This window comes from Mesocricetus auratus, unplaced genomic scaffold (genome assembly GCF_017639785.1).
Source record: "Mesocricetus auratus isolate SY011 unplaced genomic scaffold, BCM_Maur_2.0 Super-Scaffold_100015, whole genome shotgun sequence".
In the NCBI taxonomy this organism is placed as follows: Eukaryota; Metazoa; Chordata; class Mammalia; order Rodentia; family Cricetidae; genus Mesocricetus; species Mesocricetus auratus.
In genome coordinates, this window is record NW_024429198.1 from 19,746,112 (window position 1) to 19,762,723 (window position 16,612).

Consider the following 16,612-nt stretch of genomic DNA (forward strand, 5'->3'; position numbering starts at 1 on the left):
ATGGAATCCCACAAACTGGATACTTTATATAGAACTTTATTTCCCATAACGCTGGAGGCTTAACAGTCCAATGTCAAGGTATCATTACCTTGCAATGATTTTGCTGTGTCATTACATGATGGTAGAAAGGCAAAGAAGCAAGGAGAGCGCTTCATGGCTGCAATCCTGTCACTCAAAAGGCTAACGCAGGAAGACTGCTGTGAGCTTGAGGTCAGCTAGGACTGTATAATATATTATACAGCCTGAGCTAACGTGTAAGATCCTGTTAAAAAACAACAAAGTGGAAGAGAAGGAAGAAGGAAGGCAGGGAGGAGAAATAAGAGAAAGGAGAAAAACAAAGGGTAAGGGTAAACAAAGGTGACAGAACTCATGGCAGGAGTTTTAACCTATTCATAAGAACAGATTCTTGGCTGGAGAGATGACTCGATGCGTAAAGTGCTTCCTTGACAAGCCCGAGGACCTAAGTTCAGATCCTTGGAGCACATGTGAAAGCCAGGTGCAAGAGCCCATTCGTCGGTGATCCCTATGCTCATGTGAGAAGGTGGGAAAAGAAGTCAGGAAAGCCCCCCCAAAGCTTGCACACCAGATGGCCAGAGAACAGAGACCCTGTCTCAAAACGAGGTGGAACACAAGGACTGGCACCCGAGGTTGGTCTTTACCCTCCACACATGCACAGTGGCTTGTGTGTGCCCCATCAAAAGAAACCCCATCTCTCATGGTTGTTGTACTGGGCATTAGGTTTTCAACATATGAACTTTGGGGAGCATATATAACATAGCATACTTCCCCCCCAAATCTCCTTAAATGTCTAGTTTGAGATAAGACAATTACATTGCTATATCTGCTTTTGTGTTCAAACTAGTGTATAAAACATATGTAGACCCTGCAAGTTCTTCTGCATAAAAGAGTAAACCACATTTCAGTATTATTATAAAATTAACCTTGGCTTTGAAAAGTCTTTGCAAGGGTCTCAGTGATGCTCAGGGTTCCTGAATTGTACATTGAGAACTACTACACCTAATTGCCTCTCAGGACACAGGGAAAATGACCTGGCTGAATATTAAATGCTCCTGAAGAAACATTGCTTGCTGAAGGAAACCCCACCTACTGTGTAAGAATGTAGCTATGCAGCTCCTGCTCTTGGGGGTTCTTGACCCTTCACTGTCTCATTCCTTATTACATGACTTGTTACCAGCCCCCTGCTAAACATTGTGTGCATTCCAAAACCTACTCAACAAGATTTTTTTTTTTACCATGGTTGCGGGGCTATCTAGTCTCAGGTTCTTGGTCACCCAAGCAATGTTGGATCCATTTCATGGAGTAACCCTTAAGTCAATCAACTTATTGGTTGGTTATTCCCACAAGCTTTGTGACACCATTGCCCTAGAATATCTTTCAGACAGTACACCATTCAACAAGATTTTTTAATGAATGTTAAGATACAGAGGATGAGTGATCAACATTGGTTTTTTACTTCAGATTGGCTAATGATAGGCAAGACCACACCGAGCCAGAAGGGAAGAAAAAGAGTTAACAAGGATATATTCCCAACTATTAGTTTAAAAATCTTTCAATTGGCATACAGATCCATACACCCAGGCTTGTAGAAACTTTATTTGATGCATTAGGTGCACACGTGCGAACTCCCTCGGATTACCTGTCAATCAATGCATTAATTTCTCCAGGAAAGAACATACTGCTCTAACACAAAAGCCTTGGTAGAGCCTCCTGTGTTCCATAGTGCACATACATGTTTTGTTGTTCAGAGCTGTGGGAATAAGATGCGAGGGGCCCTCTCCTTGATGTGGAGCATGCACGTAGAGCATAGAGCTCCAGCATAGCATGAGGGATTGTGATCATGTTATCATTTCATTCTCTCAACTCTGTGAGTAAGTAGCACATGCCTAAGGATCTAGAAACACCCTGGCCTAGTGTTTGCTTCTCAATCACCTCTGTTGGAGCCTAGTGTGGAGTAGTGGCCTCTGAGTTTCTGTCTGTAGATATTGCCTGCATTGCAATCTAAATCTTTGTTTTATAAGTGACAGTGGCAGGGAGTTGGATACATGGTGATCAACAGATGTATTAATGAAGGTATAAACAGTTTATAATTATTTTATTAAAATATCCCTGGCCAGGACTATAATACCCTGAAGAACAAATACAATATTAATGGATACAGTAAGATCTATTACTCATTGCTTTCCCAGGTAACAGAGAACAAAGGGGTGCTAGCATGTAAAAACTGGAAAGTAAGAACCCAAACATATTGCTCATAGCCTCCTGTGTACAAAATTTTCACAGAGTAATTAACCCTGGAGTTGTCTGAGGATAAAAGTCATGGGTACAAAAGAATGTTGGACAAAAAGAAAGGATTATAGGACTCGAAATAATAATACTTCTGACAGATTTATCAGAATGTGGAACTCCACGAGTTCTCTAACAATGCTTGGAGTCTTGAAAAACTCTAAATTATTGGTTTCTGTGAGATTTAATGAAACTCTGTAGCTTCAAGGTTCAAATAATTTAAATTTTCTTACCTACAAGACTTTTTACCCTCCGGAGGAGATACAGTTATATCCATTTAGGCATCTGTACATGCCACAGATATCAACAGCAGCTTACCTTTTCACCCACATCAATGTATATGTACTTTATCTTATAGTAGATCTGAGCTTGCCACTGTCACAAAATCAGCATTGTGGCACGTCAGATACTACTTGTCTGCCATGCCAAAAAGCAGGGAGATGTTGTTTGTAAAAAGCTGGAGAACTAGAGGGGCAGAGACCGTTATCATATGTGTATGTTCAATGAGAGGGAAGGCGGCTTCTCTGGTGAGGTGGAAGGATTTGGGTTTTCTCCTGTATTCTCCCTCCTTCCAAACCATCCTTCTCTTTTGTCTCCCTGTTTCTCTTTCATTATTTTGCCCTTCAAAAGCTGACATTTAATTTTCTTTATACACCGGTCCACCTCTGCTTTATTGCCTTCACTGTTAGAATGTCTTTATGAAAAGAATTCAATTAGAACAACCTGGGGCCCCCAGGATTCCTAGCAGCAGGTGTGATGGCACTAGCGGACTGCCTACCTGGTGTTCCGATGAAGCCATTGGATGTGTAGCCCCATCTCACTTGCAGACCATACGAACTCCTTGCTCTCTGTTTTAGGAGTGCCAGCCTTTGCTGTGTACAGTTAAGCCACTCCCCCTCGCCTTGCAGAAGGAAACTTACTGCTCAAGGCCATACTGAAGCCTGCAGCTTGGGAATGCAGCAGGGCAGCCTACACTCCATGTCTGGCTTCTTTCCTTGACTAGAACAAATCTGACAGCAGATTTGTTGGGATTGTCCAGGGCCCGTGTTAGCTGAATCACAGGTAATTTTCTCCCTCTGTAGAATTCTTTTTCTTTTTCTCTCATATAAAATTGATTCTGAAAACATAAAACAATAAACGTCCTTCACATAAATAAATCTCTTCTTCCAAGTCCATCCTCACCTATACCCATGGGGGCTAGAGTTAGGAACTCCAATTTGAGGCTGAGTCCACAGTTGCCCTGCTTGGCCAACAAGGATGCCATAGCTGTGTGCTTGAAATACTGATGGCTTAAGTCTGCTGCAGCCATGCAATTACTGCAGCTTTCACTGTGATGAGATGTGAAGGCAATGCACTTGTGGATGCACTGTCCAGAGTCCTTGAGAAGTCCAGGGCCAGTAGTAATTGTTAGTACAGTGTAATTGGATGGCAGCTGCTTAGTGCTAGAAAATGAATTAGAGAAAGGTGATGAAGGCTACAGTGATTAATCACCAACTTCAGCTAAGTTTGAAGGCTAGAAGGCATATGGTAGTTTATAAAGAGACTCTCATTTCCTACAGCCAGAAGTAGGGACAGATCAGGGTCATACCTTGTGCTTAATTCTAAGACCTGCAGAGTTTCAGAGAAGGCAGAATTTCTAACCCAGAGAGTCTGCTCTTCCTGGGTCAGGGACCTGACTGCATTCTGAGACAAACCTGGAATTTCTAGGTTGACTGAATGCCCAGGGCTCACTCTCTAATTAAGAGCTACTTTTGTTCACAGAGGACAAATTGGAAGGCTTTGCCTTACAAGACAGCATGTTCCCAACTCAGAATCTGTCCTGACTCCGAACACCAGACCAATCAGCAGTGTGGGCTCCAAGCCAAATCTGGTCTATAGTCTGGGGTAAAATGTCATTGGTATCCAACCACCACACCATTCAATGCCATACTGTCTCTGGGTGCTTTCATGCTACATAGGAAGAGATGGGTGTCTCAACAAAAGGGCAAATGGCCCACATAACTTAAAATATTGACAGTTAGCTCTTTTAGGATAAATTTGGTAGCCACGAAAGTAGAAGTGCCAGTTTTGATAAGGAAGAAAAATTAATATATGCCAAAGAAGATACAAGTCCTAACCTTCATACAGCTAGAAAGGGAGAATACATAAGACCACATTCTGAGCAGCCTGAGTAGGATGGTATATACACTTGGACAAGGAATATATATATATATGAGCTGCCCTAAGATATAGGACTTAGTGTTCTGCTTGGTTTAATTGTTGACTAACTTCTTTTTCTTTTAATCAAAGTGATTACTAAACTCAGTAAGGGAGATATGTGAGGAGTATATTAGCAGACATTGATAAAAGAAATCAAAAGACTGAAAGTAACAGACAGGCTGCCAAGAATAGATATGGTCTATCGGAAAAGAAAACTCACTTGTTCACTGGTTAGAAGATAAGCCATTTACTAAAGCTATAAGGGATGAGCTAGTGATAATCATAGACCATTGAGAAACTCAACGGTGACTATTCTTATCGGGCAGCAATGATGCCATCCACAATGCTGTTATGGAATTGGGCTCTCCAACAACAATGGCAGTAATAAGATCCCAGGGTGATAGAAGCCACTTGGCAGAACTTAGGTGAGAAGGAAGGAGCTTGCAACTATTTGAATGAATGCCAAGATGCTCCCATATGGAGTTTTACTTAGATACTTACAGAGGCTCTTCCTCATCTGTGGCAGGGATATTCCAAGACCTCAGCAGGTTTCAAATGGTGGTTAGGGCCAAATTCTGTATGTGTTGTGTTTACTTTCCATATATATGTATGCAATATGGATATATGTATGTGTATGGATATATATACATATATATCCATGAAAATTTCATTTATAAAGTAAATAAGAGATTAAAGCTAATAATGATATAGACTAATTATAAATATTATAATAAAAGTTACATAAGCTCTCTGTCTTCCATACTGTACTATATTCACTCTTCTTGTGTTGATGTGGGGAGTGAAACAGTGCCTATGTGGTGAGGTGAAGTAAGTTAATGACACAGACTTGTGGTAGGTACAACAGTGGGCTACTGTGTAAAGTGTGTTTGAACAGAAGTGCTGCAGTACCATAATAGTGGATTTCACAACTAAGACAGCCACTGAGTAATTGACTTTGTAGGTAGGGCATGTAGTTTGAACATAGTGAACAAAGAATAATTCATGTCCGGATCAGGACAGTAAGAGATTTTTGTCACACTAATTAGAATGCTGTGCAATTTAAAGCACAATTGCTTATTTCGAGAAGTTTTCCAATTTTTATTTTCAGACCATAGTTGACTAGGGATAACTGAAACAGGAAATGAAATACCAGAGAAGGGGAGGGGTATTGTTTTGGAATCTGGTATTCTTAGGAGCAAGACAGCCGCAGATAGCAAGTTAATAATTATATCACTTATATTTAGATATAAGGTGTTGCCTACAGGATGATGTGTTTGAACACTTGGTCTGAATGGTGGCACTATTTTGAGAAGCTATGGACGTTTAGTAGGTAGTCTTGCTGGGGTAAATGGTAAAAGTAAATCCTTCCCTAAGTTGCTTCTTATCGGGCATCCAGTCATGGTAATGAGAAAAGCACACATATACACCCACACTATGCTCAAAAGCCATGGCTGATACCCAGACCAAGCTGTAAGGCATTTTCTTAATTAGTGACTGATAGGGGAGGGTCTAACCCACTGTGGGTGGTGCCATCCTGGGGCTAGTGGTTCTGGGTTCTATAAGAAAGCAGGCTTAGCAAGCCACAGGTAGCAAGCCAGTAAGTAGCACCTCTCCATGGCCTCTGCATCAGCTCCTGCTCTAGGTTCCTGTCTTGTTTGAGTTCCTGTTCTGACTTCTTTGATGATGAACTGTGCTGTAGAAATGTAAGCTAATTACACCCTCTCCTCCCCAAGTTGCTTTGGTTGCGATGTTACATAGCAGCAATAGAAACTCTAACCAAGACAGTCTCTTGTGTCTTGGTCACCAGAGAGAAAGGTTTCTATCAGGAATCAAGAAAGAATCCAACTAAACTATCAAGCAGTTGTAGACACCAGTTGTAGATAGTTCATTGGGTGGACTTTTAGTTTTTCTGTGCAGATTCTGGTTCTAAATAAGCAAATACCAAAAATATGATTTGAACTTGTCCATTCATCACCACAGTCATCCCATCATGGTGACATATTGCTTAGGTTCTTCAGGGAATAGAATCTGAGTTACCCACACCAAACTAGGAGCAGAGGTGCTTAAATGTGTGAGGAATCTAGAAGAGACAGGAGAAAGAGGATGATAGTTTCTTCAGAAATGGTGGCAGCCACTGTGATTTAGCACAGTAATTGTTCTCTTCTAAGTTTCTAAAGCAAAAGAGTACATTGAGAGTCATATGTGGTTAATCTTAGATCACATGAACTTGGGGTATAAAGATACTAGATATGGTAAACTCAGTAGACCAACATACTTATTTCCCAGGCAGAAGAGTTGGTTCCTAGCTGGGCTTGTGGGCAAAGGTTAGTAGCTCCAGCGTACTAGAGAGGCTAAAACATGAGAATTACAATTTTCAGGCCTGCCTGAGATACAGAAACAGTGCAAGGCCTACCTAGACAATTAGAACCTGTCTCAGAGAAAAAGTTTAAAAAATGCATTTATAAAAAGCATAAGGTATGTAATTGCTCAGTGGCAATATGGTTGCCTGGAAGCATAAAGTCCTAAGTTCAATTCCCAGTACCAAAAATGAAAAAGAAGGAGGAGGAGGAGAGGCAGGGAGAGGAGGGAGTGGAGTGTCTTAGTTAGGGTTTTTATTGCTGTGAACAGACACCATGACCATGGCAACTTTTATTTGGGGTGGCTTGCTTACAGTTTTAGAATTCAATCCATTATCATCATGGTGAGGAACATGGAGGCATGCAGGTAGACATGGGGCTGGAGCAGCTGAGAGTCCTACATCTTGCAGGCAACCAGAGGTCAACTGACACACTAGGTGGTATCCTGAGAATAGGAAACCTTAAGGCCCCCACAGTGACACACTTCCTCAAATAAGCCATACCCATTCCAACAAAGCCACACCTCCTAATAGTGCCATTCCCTATGAGATTATGGGGTCCAATTACATTCAAGCTACCACATGGTGGTTACTTGACAGACTTCAGCAAATGACTCATGACTGAGTCTACTCAAGAATGGCCTCTGCTGAATGGGAGCTACCTTATCCATGGTCACAACTGATTGTTTCAAATGACTTGTTTATGTGTCTCTATTAGAAACTTTGAAGGGCCATTTTCACCCATTGTTCCTTGGAATTTACTTAGGCTTCCCATAACAGAGTCACAGTCCAACAGCTCCCTGTGCCCAGCCCTTTCAGGTGACACTTCCAAGTGCTCCCCAGAAAGCTCCTGCATGTGATCTTGTGTATTAGAGCCCATTCCCCTGGCCTAACATGAGTGTGCTATGGTTTTAAACAGTTCATACCTTCTTATCCCAATTGTTACAACTCTCCTTAAAACCTGATTATTAAGAACAAATAGTTTCTCCCCAGCAAACTGAAAATTAAAATATTTAGTCATTTAATTTAGCTCCAAGTATTTTACTGAACACAAAGAGCTTTGTTTCTATGGAAAGGCTTTCCCATATAGCATCTTCCCTTCTATGGGCTTTTGGTCCTGAATTATTTAGTTTTTAATCAAGGCACAGTCTGTTTTTAATATTAGACCTTCCTCCACATGTCATTGCTTGGAGTGTGTCAGTGCACATGGTGAATGGATTTATTTTTAACCCTTGCAGATTATTAACTTGTTAACTGTATCTTGGAAAAGAAGTACCTTCGTGTGTTGTCCGTCTCTTCACTCACAATTAAATCTTCTTTGCTTTGTGATTAACAGTGGCAGATTTTGAAAGCCCATATCACGATCTCTCTCATCTCAGCCTCTTTAAACAAGACCCTAGGCATTGATCTGCATAATTTATGTCCTCACTCCCTCTCCAAATTCCTTTTTTTTTCAGCAAGAAAGATGTGTTCATTGAGCATACCATAAACCTTTTGAGTTACCAAATTTCTGTCTTAGATTGAGAATTTTGGTGTTCCTACTTGAGTTGGTAATAGTGTTAGGTACCAAAAGAATGCGGAATGTGATTAGTCTTTTAACTAATCATCAATTTTAAAACTAATTGGATAATACTTGGAGTGGTTCCATTTCAGATATAGACGAGAGATCAGCATATAGCATATGGAGTAGGGACTTCTGAGAAGTATTTTTTTCAGGTATTTATTCTATGCCTTTCCAGTTTTGACCATAAATGACTTAATATCTTTTTAAATATCATTCTTGGTGTTACTTTTTATTGTAAATCCCAAACATACAAAGGTAGAGCGAATGGTATGATGAGTCTTTATGTGCCTATCATTCAGCTTCAACCATAGCCAACATTTTGCAGCTTTCTTCATTTATTCACTCCTGCCCCATTTCCCTTCTACCACATGGACACACACAGACACACATTATTTCCTCCTGGGACACTGGAAGCCAATACCAAATGTCATGGGAAGTTCTTCGTACTTTGCATGAAATTAAGCAGTAAGATTTAATATGTATATAACTACCTAGGAACCGTCAAATAATAATGTCTCATATATTGCAATAGTTCATCTTCAAATATATCCAACTTTCTCAAAAGTTCTTTACAGTTGATCTAATTAAATGCTAAACAATACAAACCACATGGTTACTCAATATACAATGTCTCTCCTCTCTTCAATTGTTTTTAGCTTTGAATTTGTTGAAGAACAAGCTTATGCACCTTTTAGATCCTGTATCCTGGATGTTTGTGATGTTCGGTTCTTTGTGTTTCCTATTAGCAGCAACAACAACAGCAATAACAACATCAACAGCAACCGCAGTAACAACAGCAACTGCAACCGCACCCCTTGTAGTTGTATCTGAGTCTTAAGTGAGTAAGGCTCAAAGGCTTTAGGGCCATACTATTTCTTATGCTGTGTACTTGCTGTGGACCCGCCATGATCTCATGAAGCCTCTTTTCCTTACTTTGAATGTGACTGATAATCAACAGGCAGGGTTCCATGCTCTGCCCTCTATGGCTGTCCTGTGACCATTTCTCGACAGCATTGCCTCCACCTGGTGTTTCATCAGGGATTGAAGTCACACTTTTCTTATTGTGTCCCTGCTTCTGAAGGAGTTATTTACAATTCTTCTATAATAAAAGCTTATCTTCATTAGTTATTTTATTCTATTGAATTCTAGTTAATCCAGGAAAGGAAAGCCGAATTCTGGATTTTACACACTTACCTATTTTCATAGTAATGAGCTGATGCTCTTATAAGAAGTCTTAAGTCTTCTTTTTAAGTGCCATTGTGAACACATTGATTTTTTAAATGTGATATTTGAAAAGAGTGAGATTATCATTTTTACGTGGTCATACTGTGCCATTTTGCTAATGGGCTCCCTTTCAAGTTGGCTGGTTTTGTTTTGTTTTTGCCATTGAAACATGCGTTCAGATCATTTCATACATTTGAAATTCCATATAGATTCTCTAAAGATGATTTGCTGGCCGAAAGAAACAGCCATTTTAAGGTAGTTGGGTTAAGTAGAAAGTGCATGCATGAGTACTGAGCTCAGTAGATTAATATAATGACAACCTCATTGCTGACCAGTGGGGTAAGAAGAGGCTTTACCTCACACTAGGATATCAGCACGTTGCACAGGGAAAAAAAAGTTATACTAAAATAGGAGATTGTTTTACTCTGGTGTTAATTGGAAAACACGTAATTTGTAGTCACCTAAAACGCACAAAGAACTTTGTGATTAAATATGCTGGAATGCTAATGGTGGAGTCACTGGAGGGTGGGTTACCAGCTGTGTTTTTTTTTTTCTATGTTCCTCATTTCATACACCTTCACGTAACCTACAATGGAAAGGAGATAATTTTCGCTAAAAGGAAAAGAAGCCCCTCATGTGAAACCTAGAATGTTGATTACAATGCATTTGAGGAATGATTTATCACATTCTCTCTCTCCGTCTTTTGTATCTTCCATGGTCAATTTAATTCACTTATTTCTTAACAGAATTGAATATAGATTACAGAATAAAGAAAATATTGATGTAGCTATACTCTGCCATCTGCTTCCCCTCTCTACACCATGCCATATTGATTTCAGTAGACCGGGTCAAAGCTGAGTGTTTCCTGCTTTCAAGGCTGACCCTGAAGGCCTCACACTGTTCCGCCTCCTGACTCCCAGGGGAGCATGTCTATGGTCTTGGTTGACAGATGCAGGCAGAGCAGTAAAAACAGGAAGTGAAATAAAATCTCTGTCTGACATGCTTATAAATCAATATTCCCGTGGGACAGAACTGTTGGTGTTGGGAACACATCAAGAATAGTCTCATTGATCAGAGAGCTAAGTCAATTGATTGTTTATTCAACTAAAATTCAGGGCAACTTGTCAAAGAGGAATTTATCTGGTAACCCCTTAAAATATGGAAAATAATTTCAAAAATCTTTTGTGGAACCAGTTGGGAGAGAGCTCTATATAAAAACTGAACAGAATTGTAAAGATTGGTGTCTAATCTGAGTTGAGAGTTTAATGGTTGACAAAATTCAGCAGACATCACAAATGACTTTTCTTTATGATTTTTCCCCATGTGAACATATCTTATTTGAAATGGTGATTTTTGATTTATGACTTGAGATGGTGTAAGCTAAGCAGGTCCCGGATTGTGGAAAGTTGACAACAGGACATTACTTCTCAACAATGATTTGCCTTTGGCAGGTCTTCGGGTGGCTGCCTGGGAAGGGACATGTAAAATCACCCATCCTGGTAACTGAGAACAAACCCCAGAGCTGCTTTTACTCTCTGGTTTTCTTTTTCCTTGTGCTTTTCCTTCTTCTATAACTGCTTTGGATGCTCGTCACATTGGAAGCCCAGGACTCAGCAACAGGAGCGTTGTCATTAAAAGTCCTACTTCTTCCTTATCAAGCATTTGTTCATGATTTAGGTACTATGTTGGATACAGGCCACATCCATGACAGAGACAGTTGTGCTGATTCACAATGACCTAGCTAGCAGGATTGGATATATACTAGCAAAGAAGAGGCCAGCAGAATAGGGTGATATGTGCTGAGTGATATGCGATGAAGGAATCTATCCCTATGGATGGAGGTATTAGTTAGCAATTCTCCAGAGAAATAGAAGAATAAGACCTCCCTGTACTCTTCTCAACAGAGATCTTTTTGGTCCACATAGTTGTGCCCAGAGTCTGAACTATGCACAACAGGCCAGGAGGGTAGCAAGCTAGGAAAGGGCTGAGGTAAGGATCTGAGTCTGAAGGCTGTGTTCTCGCTCAGAGCGTCTCAGCCTTCCTCTCTTACACCCTTCAACCAACTGAATTCTGGAAAAGAGGGATCTACTCTTCTTAAAATCTAGTGATGTAAATGTCAGTTTCTTATCTCAACAATGCTTTCACAAAAACATCTAGACATGTCTGGCCACATGTCTGGGAGCTGTAACTTAACCAGAGTGACACGTAAGATTAATCATAACAGTTAGGGACACAGCTTGTCAGGGAGGTTAGAGAGGAGGCAAAGCAGTATGCAGAAAAGCCCCTAGGATCTTAGCTGCTCCCTACATAATGGAACTGTCTGCTTTTAACAATTAAGAATCCATTTGATGTAAATACCCTTTCTCACCAACGGACACAGGCTATGTGTGCCACATGGTAAGGAAAGGGCCAGACGGTGTGATCAGCTTAGGCATGGCCACAATGTCTCCCTGACAGTTGCTAGTTTCTTTGTCTGCATTCTGACTGGATTATTGTTTCATTGTCTTTTGCAGATCTTTTTATGCCTCTCCTTTTCATAAACCATGCACATTTTAAACACCTACTTAAACATTGAGAATTTGTTGTGCTATTTAATACTTTTTGTATAAATGATTCAACCCTGTGCCATAAATTCAAAAGCTTCAAAGGGTCACAGAGCAAAAATAATATCCCTCTGGACCCCGACTACAAGTAACCTTCAATCGACTTCCAGAGGCAATAACTCTCATGTCAGTTTCATGTTAGGAAGAGCATAATGACAGGATAACAGAAAGCAGACACTTTAAAAAAACATAATAATGTGTTACTGTTCTTGCTTAACACACATGGTAGATATTATTTCATTGGTATTTAAAACAAAATTATTTATTATCATAATTATTTGCTTGTTTGGATGAGATGCCCCCAATTGATGGTGCTGTTGGTAGGTTTAGGAGGTCTTTTGGAGAAAATGCATCACCCAGGGCAGGCTTTGAGAGTTTAAAGGTTCAAGCCAGTTCTAGTTTGAGATCTCTACTTCATGCTTGTAGTTTAAGATGTGAGCCCTCAGCTTTCTGCTTCTATTTTCATACTTTTGTTCCTCCATCATAGACTCTAGCTAACCTTCTGTGAACTGAAAGCCTAATTAGACTCTTCTAATACATCACTATTGTGTGTGCACTGCCGGAGATTGAGCCTGGGACCTTGAACATACCAGAAATGCCTTATAATTTTGACTGTATAATATTCCATTGTACAAATGTAAGCTGTCCTGGAACTAGCTCTGGTAGTCCAAGTGGCCTCCAACTCACAAAGATCCACCTGCCTCTGCTTCCCGAGTGCTGGGATTAAAGGTGTGTGCCACCAGCGCCCCGCCAGTATTATGTTCTTAAGATAATAAATGAATATCTCAGACAGTTGCTTATCTTCCATTCATTACTTTGCATGCATACTTGTTCACATGTGTATGTAGGGTGCATACACATGTTTGTGTATATGTATATGGTTGATTGGAGACATCCTCCTCTATTAACACTCAGCTTACTTTTTGAGACAAGCTCTCACAGTGTATCTGCATTGCACCAATTCAACTAGACAAGGTTGTCAGGCAGCTCCGGGGATCCTGCAGTTTGTGCCTGCCCAGTGCTGGGAACACAGTCTTCTGCTGTGGTGCTTAGCTTTTTATGTGAGTGCTGGGCATGCAAACTCAGGTCTCATTTGCTTATTTGGCAAAGAATTTACCAAATAGCCGTCCTCTCAGCTCCTTTCTTCCATTCTTCAGGACAAATTCCTAACAGTACAAGGCCTAACTTAAATGGCACGTGTACTTCAAGTTTTGATACATCAGCAAAGTGTCCTAGGAACAGCTTGTTAGCACAGCTCTATTTGGTTATCTCCAAGCCCAATTCATTGCAGATGTATAAATGTGACATCACCTGGAGTTATGAAACTTCATTTTGATCCTTTCTTTCCTTCAGGTCCCTGGTGACCTCGTGCCAGTTTCTGCAAGTATGGGGACAGCCCAAGGCAAAGGAACAAAGAGAAATTGACCCCAGAGGTTGTCATTATTGTCAGTCGGATCTAGTTCAAGTACAACAGAGTAGGTTTCCTTTTTGTGGCTTGACGAAGGGCCAACCTCCTAGGTGTCAAGAATAGAACCTGAACTGTCACGGGGCACTCTTTGATCTTGGAGCTCATAAACATGTTGCTGTGACTGCATGAGCTAATTTATGAACATCATTTAGGACACTTACTCATCAGGAGGCGGGGGTGGGGGGTGGGGGGTGGGAGGGGCTGGAGGAACTAGCAGGAGTCTTGGACTCTCAGGCTGGGAACGGCAGCATTAGAAGTGGCTCGTGCAAGCTCCTCACTCCTTCCAGCTGTGCCATTCAAACAGTGTTTGAGCACGGTGGTAGCCGTGCTCGAGCCATTGGGGAGAGGAGTATTATTCTTAATTGAGCAGGAACTAATGAGAGCTGCACTGCTTTGAATCTGCCCAGTGGATGAGAACAAACATTAATGACCACTGGGCTGGAAAGGCCAGATGCAATTCACCAACCGGAGAGGGCATCTTCTCCCATCAGTTATAAACCAGTGTGCAGGAGACCAGGGCAGGCTTCCCAGCAGTGAAAGTCCATCAGTGGTGACACTTTTAAATACAGAGTGAAGGCCCCATAAACTGCCATTCATCCATGAAGCAATTAAACATGGTGCTGCCCCCGAACAGCACTCCGGCACCAGCCACCATTAGAGCGTCCAGCGCTTAACAACTCAGCGATAACAAAAGAATAAGAATTTACCTTTTTTTCCCTTAGACACAAAGAAAGCTGAGGGGTTGTGGGGCAGAAGTCCATGTCTTTTAATTGAAGTAGGATTCAGAAGGTATTAACGACCTACCCGGTCTCCAGTGAGAACAGTGCTAAGAACTCTCGTGCAAGCTGAGGGGGACTGCATGGTTTGCTGATGACTCAATTAGGGGATCCTTGACACATCTGGTGGGAAACCCAGGCTGTTGGAAAGGGTCGGCTCCCTGTTTGCTGCTGCTTTCTCCTCCTCTGTGGTTTTAATGTGTGCGCTATCCATTCAACATTTAGTGGCTTTCCACTCGAAGCCTGGGTCTCCTTTCTTAGTTTGGCAGTCCAGAGTGGAATTCAAACCACCTGGATTCAGAGGAGTGCAGTTCCCAAACATGCTGAGGTGATGCCACTCTTTTTTTTTTTCTTTTCTTTTTTGTAACTGTGTATCTCTCCATCCAGTGTCACTAATGTGAGGATTGAGGAGGTTGGTATTAAAAGCACACACTGGGGAAACGTGTGGGCTTGAAGGACTATTGCTGCTGTTATGAATCGTAATGTAGATATCTGTGTTTTCCTACGGTCTTAGGTCACCCTGTGAAAGGTTCGTCAGACACCCCTCCCAGTGGTTGAGTACTACTGCTCTCAAGCTTGGAGCAGCAGTTCTGTTGACATTCAAGCCGTGCCTCTCAGGCACACCCAGATTACCTCTTGACACTGGGCCTGCAGTGTTAGGCATCTCTGTGTGGGGATTTTCTCACTAGGGGCAAGTTGGTTTGCTCTGACTGCTCCACGCTTCTGATCTAGGGGCGCCTGCAGTCTGGGATCCCCCGAGATTCTGTGCCACACCTCTATCCTGGCTTTTGGGAAGAGCAAATCAGAAAGGAGTAAGCTCTGAATCCGTCACTCTTATGTGGTCCAGGCCCCAGAGGCCTCACTGCCTGTGTGGCTGTTGCAGTTAGGAGGAGAACGGCAGGCCGTCTTTCCACCTTGTTTCTTTCAAGTTCACGTCGACATTTGTATTAGAGCCAACCGTTTTTAATTACTATTTTAAAGACAATAGCACAAAGAAAGCCTCAGGGGAGCAGTCTCAGAGTCTCATGACAAGCATTCATATTTGGTGTGACTTAATGCACTTTGGAAGGCCATCATCTTCCCCCCCCCGCACTGTGTCCCTGTGCGATAGCTTCCCAGCAGCTGTGCATGCTTGGTCTCTGCACAGGTGCCAGGACTGGCCCACAGTCTCGGAGCACCTCTCAGGTCCCGTGCTGGAGGTGACATCCCCTCTAATTTGCCACTACTTTGTTTGGGGGAAGTTGTCAATTGCAGTGGTTTTATTTTCATTAAACTGTTGTGGGTTTTTGATTATGTCTTCATTTTCAAATGAGGTGACTTCTCTTATTCTTCATTTTGAGTTATAATGTTCCCTATCAAACACCCTAAAATATTAAATTATGTATTGGCTTTCCTGTGACGGTATTTGTGTTTCTTCATAATAACCAGATGAGATTGTTCATCAAATAAAAACGGTCAATAGTTGACACATGGAGGTTTGTTTAAACTAGCTTTTTTGAAAAATAATTGATTAATAGACTAATCTAATTTTGGTTCAAGCACAATCACTTAAAACTCTTTTGGATTTTGGGCTGGCAGGATGACTCACTTAGCAGGTAAGGATGCTGTCTGCCAAGGATGATGACCTGAGTTTGATCCATAGGTCATATAAGCACGGGTGACACACACACATAAATGAAAATAAAAGTTTTTTGTACTTACTTATTTTGTGTGTGTGTATGTGTGTGTGTGTGTGTGTGTGTGTGTGTGTGTGTGTGTAGTGTGGCCATACACATACGTCAGTGTTTGTATGGAGGTCAAAGGACAATATTGGGAGTTGGTCCTTTCCTTCTACTGTATGGGTTCTTGGGATTGAACTGAGGATATCAAACTTAACTGCAAGTGCCTTTACCCTCCAAGCCAGTTTACTTGTTCCAACCTCCGCTTTAAAATGGTGAGTTTGGAGAAACCCATATCTACCTCTGTCTGTCTGTCTGTCTGTCTGTCTGTCTATCTGTCTGTCTGTCTGTCTCTCCTCTCTGTGTGAGTGCTCACATGTGTGTGCAATTTCATGTGTATGTGTACACATACATGAGTGGATATGGAGGACTAGGGTTGGTGCCAGGCATCTTCCTCAGT